This window comes from Python bivittatus, unplaced genomic scaffold, assembly GCF_059951505.1.
Source record: "Python bivittatus isolate LINGU-HERP-01145 unplaced genomic scaffold, Pbiv_v1 ctg000060_np1212, whole genome shotgun sequence".
NCBI classification, from domain to species: Eukaryota; Metazoa; Chordata; class Lepidosauria; order Squamata; family Pythonidae; genus Python; species Python bivittatus.
The window spans coordinates 1,324,436-1,330,943 of record NW_028277044.1 but is presented as its reverse complement, the minus strand read 5'-3'; positions in this window follow the sequence as shown (position 1 = coordinate 1,330,943).

Below are 6,508 nucleotides of genomic sequence, written 5' to 3'. Positions count from 1 at the left end.
GCAGGTGGCAATTGAATGTTCGGCAAACAGGGGTTAGCGTGTGATTCAAGCACCTTGTGTCCCAAATAATGAAAAGGTGATGAAAGTTGTACTTTGTCTGGTGCAATATGTAATCCTCCTTGTTGCAATATGTGTTGTAGGTGAGGCAATGTTTTTAAGACAGTACCTTTGGGTCCTGGTGCAGCAACCAGAGTGTCATCCATGTAATGATAAACTAAAAATGACGAGTATTTATCCCTATAGGGTTGTAAAACCTGCGATACAAAGTATTGACACATGGTGGGGCTGTTCAGCATTCCCTGTGGCAAAACTTTCCATTGATAGCGAGAAGTTGGTTGAGAATTATTGAGCGCAGGTACAGTAAAGGCAAAGATATGTTTATCTTTAGGATGCAAGGGTATAGAGAAAAAGCAATCTTTAAGATCAATGATCATCATATCGTAATTTTGAGGAATCAAATTTGGATTTGGGAGGCCGCATTGCAGCACCCCCATTGGTTTGATAATTGCATTCACCGCCCTAAGGTCATGAAGAAATCTCCATTTACCGGATTTCTTTTTAATTACAAAGACTGGAGTGTTATAAGGGCTTAAAGAGGGCTCAAGGTGCCCATTGTCCAATTGTTCATTGACCAATTGTTTTAATACAGTGAGTTTTTCCACTGTGAGCGGCCATTGATCTATCCAGACTGGAGTTTGAGATTGCAATTCCAGCCGCAAAACAGCTGAAACAGCCATTATTGCAAAATAAGCTTGGTTTGGAATTGGGACATCAAATCTCGTCCCCACAAGTTAGTATGTAAAGGTAAAACTACAGGCTTAATGAAAGCGGTAACAGGGCTTGTGGCTGACGTGACTGAGATCCAATTGCAGCTGATCTGAGCCGTCTGGATCCCTCCTACCCCTCTGACGGATGGGGCAGGGTCAGTAGGCCAATCGGCAGGCCATTCAGCTGAGCAGATGACCGAGACGTCGGCACCGGTATCTAGAAGACCGGAAAAAGAACGTCCATTGAGTTTAAACTTGGCTACTGGCCTTTTGGAGTTGACGTTTTGCTCTATAGTCATACAGTCAGAAAAAGTCTCAAGGGGGATCATTGTCGCCACCACATCTCCCTGTTTGATGGTTACCGGAGAATTAACCATAATTGCCAAGGCGAAATCAGAAAAGGAGTCAGCACTGCGCAAAAAGGGGGCAGCTATGACTCCTTGAGCGGTAAGGTCCAAGTTAGGGAAAACAAGCACCGGCATTTCGGGGGCAATGTCAAAGGCAAGCGAGGCGATATAAAAAGATGATAAACATGAGCGGGTAAAGAATAGGTCACGGTCTCGTCCGCAGTCATCTCTACAGAGTGAGGGGACGGGTCCTCATTGGGTAATTCAGCCTTGGGGGTGGGGCTGGCTGCATGCCCCACAATCAGTTTCCCGAATTCTGCTGACTTTGATTAAAGGACCTGCATTGGTTGGCCCAATGAAATCCTTTTTGCATTTTGGACAAACGGTCTTAGGTTTGACTGCCTGTTGGGAGAAACTGCTATGTGAGCCAACTCCTGGTGCCCTGCACTGAGATTTGAAATGACCAGGTTTCCCGCAATTGAAGCAATTTCCGGCAGGGCGTGACACAGGAAGTGCGTCTTGTGGCGCGAGGGAGGAAGAAGAAGGCGGAAGCAAGGTTGTGGTAATGGCGGAGGCCAGCGCAGCCATTTTGTGGCTGGTGGTTCCGACAATACGACATGCTTGGAGAAAATCAGCCAGGGTGATGCCAGGTTTGTTAGCTATGGGCTGGAGCACCTTTTGACAGTCCGAATTAGCGTTTTCATAAGCCAATTTCATACACAGTTCACCTCTAGCATCTACGTTGTCAATTTGGCGTTCTAATGCAACTTGAAGGCGACTAATAAAGGAAGAATAGTCTTCTGTAGGCGATTGAATTATTTTAGAAAAGGTTTGCAAAGGTTTGCCCTGATTGTCATCAACCTTTCGTAAGGCTGCTAAGGCACAATTTTTAATAATAGGAAAAGCAGCTCTATCGGAGTTTTGCTGTTGTGCGATAGTGCTGATGGTGCCAGTCCCCAGGACATCGTCAGCAGTAACATTTTGAGGGAGTCCAGCATTTATGGCAACGGCAGCCTGTTTGCCGTACTCCGAATTCCAAATTACATATTAAGCAGGGGTTAAAATCTTGCCAAAAAGCGACTGCCAATCTGCAAGCAGCATTTCCACAGCAGCAGTAGAAAGCGAAGTAAGCAAGCCCATAACATAACGCGACTGCAGGCCATAATCTCTAACAGCACTTTTAATCTCTTTGATTTGTTTGTAATCTATGTGCGTATGCACCGGCTGGCCGGGAGCGCCCGCAGCAGCTCCGGCGGGCACCACCCAGGTCACCGGAAACATTGCACACGCTTCAAGATCCTCAGCAGAGAGTTGACCTGACTGCTGAGCAGTCTGCATAGCTCTGATTATGTGACCCCCCCTTTGAGGTTTTATAGTCAGGGGGGAGCTTGGAGCCATGGGAGCCGTGGGACCATTGGCTGGATCAAGGCACCCAGAACCTGCTGACATGGGAAGTAAAGTGGCCGGAGAATTTTTAACAGAATCATACGGGGGTGGTATGGGTTCTGCCGGCATTTGGTTTTCGAATTTATGGTGAATCATTAAGCATTCCATGACCACACGCCATGAGGTCAGAATTTGGACCGGGGCCCTAGGGGCCGCGTGGAAGTATTCCCCCAATTTTGTCCATGTGGATATTTTCAGTGACCCTTTTTCAGGGTATGATGGACATTGTTGCCAAATGTAAGACAAAAGGCCAATTAATTCTTTGTTTTTCAAACGGGGGAGGGTTTTGCCTCCGTTTGAAGAAATTTTAGAGGAAGATTCGGTTAATTCCCTCAATTCCTTCAGATGCGCTGTCTGTTGTTGAGAGAATTTTCCGCCCATACTTACGAATATCCAGCCGTGTTTCAGACGGGACGAGTGCACAGCTCCCCTCGAGCGAATAAGTAAGGACGGTCCGAGACGCACCTCGTGAACTCACGCGATCACGTCGGGGTCACCACAATGCGGTTTTGCTGTCCGCATCAGGGTGGGCCACTCATGGGGTCTCGACAGGCGAGAGTGAAAACAAACACGCAGGTTTTCCTCGAGGTGAGTGAGCCCAGAGCATGTTCTGAACTACTCTTTTATTGGGTATTACAAGTCAGGAAGCAGGTGGTGGGGGCAGGTTGTGGGGGCATATAGCCTTTTATAGTCATGCAACAGCTTTAAGCAACACTATTGGTTTACTCTATGTTTCCTGTATAGCCTGTCATGGTTATACGTTTCCCTACTTGCTTACGTAACATCAGGTATTTCTCAAGCAGTGATCGCCTTATCGTGCTTTTAGGTGCTTTTATTATCTGGTACCTTCCCTCATCCTAGGTTTCTGGTTCGTGTGCCGGCCACTGGCCTGGCCACACTGCAGAAGCCTGAATCAAGTTTCTGATAAGCAAGCATTTTATTCCAACAAGAGTGACACGAACTAAGAGAGTCACGCCAGCTCGGACGTCGCCCGGATTAACAAGGTCCACGTCAAATGTTGGAGAACCAGGACAGTGGGCTACTGGAACAAAACCATACATGGACGAGACAAGAGAACTTGGAAATGATGGAATGCTACTACAACAGCAGACCTAATGAGAGTGGAAGTATGAAACGTATGAGGGAACTATGGATAGACAGAAGGCCTACATCCACACTAACTGAGAAACAACTAGTTACCCAGCGCTTCAACATAGTGAAGAGGAAGCTGCTCTCACAACTTGAGATAGACCAACTCAACAACCCGGACTCAAGCAGACCTGGAAGAACAAGCAGATGTCCAGCCAACACCTGAAGCTGGAATGTCACTGCCACCCTCTCCATTGCAGAGCACAGCAGCTGATATGAGGCATAAGATCATGGATAAACTAACTACAGTCAACCCTCGAGTCCAATTACCAAAGCTCAGAGGAGAAGTACCATCAGATAGTATGCTAGAAGATGCCAACAGAGCCCTCCAGACAATCCCTACTACCACCATAACTGAAACCAATGAATTGGTATATGCTACAGCCACTGTAATCCTGGAAATGCTTGGCTACACAATCAAGAAGAACAGTAGTACATACCCACCCTGGAAAATGAGATTGGAGGCTAAGATCAAGGCAACGTGGAGAGAAGTCAGTCAGCTGGTGGAACTACAGAAGCGTGTGGAGATTAAGGATAAGACTCGGCTACTGGAAAAATACATGGGCCTGACTCCATCTGAAGCCCTAGAGACTGCTAAACAAAGGTTCACAGCACTGGCTACCAGGCTAAGGAGATACACTAGAGAAGCAGAGGGCAAGAAGATAAATGCCCTGTTCTCCAAAGAACCATCCAAAGTGTACTCCCAACTGCAGTGCAACCACAGAGTAACAGCTGAGCCCCAGCAGACAACAGCGATCTCCCAGAACAGGAACCAGTCACCATCACAGTAGCAGACATCCAACAGCAGGTCAAGAACATGAAAAGCTGGACAGCACCTGGCCCGGACATGATCCACACCTACTGGCTAAAGAAACTAACAGCAGTGCATGAACGCCTAGCAGCACAGATGAACCAACTGCTAGCAGCAGGGTCCCACCCAGATGGCTAACACAAGGAAGGACAGTGCTGATCATGAAAGACCCTCATAAAGGAACAGCACCGTCCAACTACCGGCCAATAACCTGCCTCCCCACAACATGGAAATTTCTATCAGGCATCATAGCTGCCAAGCTACAAGACCATATGGGCCAGTAGGGTCAGAAGGGCATTGGGAACAGAGGCTCAAAACACCAGTTACTCATAGATAGGGCAGTCACCCGAGACTCAAGGTCTAGGCAGACCAATCTGAGCACAGCCTGGATTGACTACCATGCCACACACATGGATCTGTGAATGCCTGGCACTATACAAAGTCAACAGGACACCAAGGACCTTCATCAAGAACTCAATGGGACTGTGGAAGACAACACTGGAAGTCAACCCAAGACAGCTCGCACAAGTGGCCATCAAGTGCGGCATATACCAAGGTGATGCACTGTCCCCACTGCTGTTCTGCATAGGCTTAAACCCCCTCAGCCAGATAATCACAAGGTCTGGATATGGGTACAAGTTCAAGAGTGGAATCACCATCAGCCACCTCCTCTACATGGATGACATCAAGCTGTATGCTAAGAGTGAACGAGACATCGACTCAATGATCCACCTGACACGGATCTACAGTGAGGACATTGGGATGTCATTCAGACTGGAGAAGTGTGGCAGGATGATAGTAAAGAGAGGGAAGGTAGTTAAGACCGATGGAGTGGATAGACTCCAGCTATAAATACCTTGGTGTCCCAGTCACACGGAAACCATGAGGAGGAGGCAAGGAAGACAGCAACATCCAAGTACCACCAAAGGATAAGACAGGTCCTGAAGAGCCAGCTCAATGGGAAGAACAAGATCCATGCCATCAACATGTGTGCCCTGCCAGTCATCAGATACCCTGCCGGTATAGTGAGCTGGCCAAAGGAAGACATGGAGGCTGCCGATGTGAAGACCCAGAAGCTCCTCACAATGTACGGAGGTTTCCACCCCAAGTCCAACACCCAGAGACTGTACACCAGCCGCAAAGAGGGCGGGCGGGGTCTGATGAGTGTCAAAGCCACTGTCCTGGACAAAACCCGGAGTATCCAGGAGTACATCAGTAAGATGGCACCCAAAGATGAGCTGCAGAGAGAATGCCTCAGGCAGCAGCAGACAAGGCAGGAGGTTCAAGCAGAGGAAGTGCCACGGCAAGACAAGCTCCTGCATGGGATGTACTATCAACAGATAGCTGAGGTGGCTGACATTGGGAAATCCTATCAGTGGCTGGAAAGGGCCGGACTAAAAGACAGCACTGAGGCACTGATCATAGCAGCACAAGAACAAGCACTAAGCACCAGATCCATAGAAGCAGGGGTCTACCACACTAGATAGGACCCAAGGTGCAGACTGTGCAAAGAGGCCTCAGAGACAGTCCAACACATAGTGGCAGGGTGTAAGATGCAGGCAGGAACAGCATACACTGGACGGCACAAGCAAGTAGCTGGCATTGTGTACAGGAATATCTGCACAGCGTATCGGCTAGACCCCCCCCCCAAGTCCAGATGGGAGATTCCACAGAAGGTTGTGGAGAATAACAGGGCTAAGATCCTGTGGGACTTCCAGATCCAGATGGACAGGCAGGTACTGGCTAATCAACCAGACATCGTGGTAGTAGACAAAGACCAGAAGACAGCGGTAGTGATAGATGTAGCAGAGCCAAGTGACAGCAACATCAGGAAAAAGGAGCATGAGAAGCTGGAGAAGTACCAGGGCCTGAAGGAGGAAATAGAGAGGATGTGGAAAGTAAAGGCCAAAGTGGTCCCAGTGGTGGTAGGAGCACTTGGGGCCATGACTCCTAAGCTGGGAGAATGGCTCCAACAGATCCCAGGAACA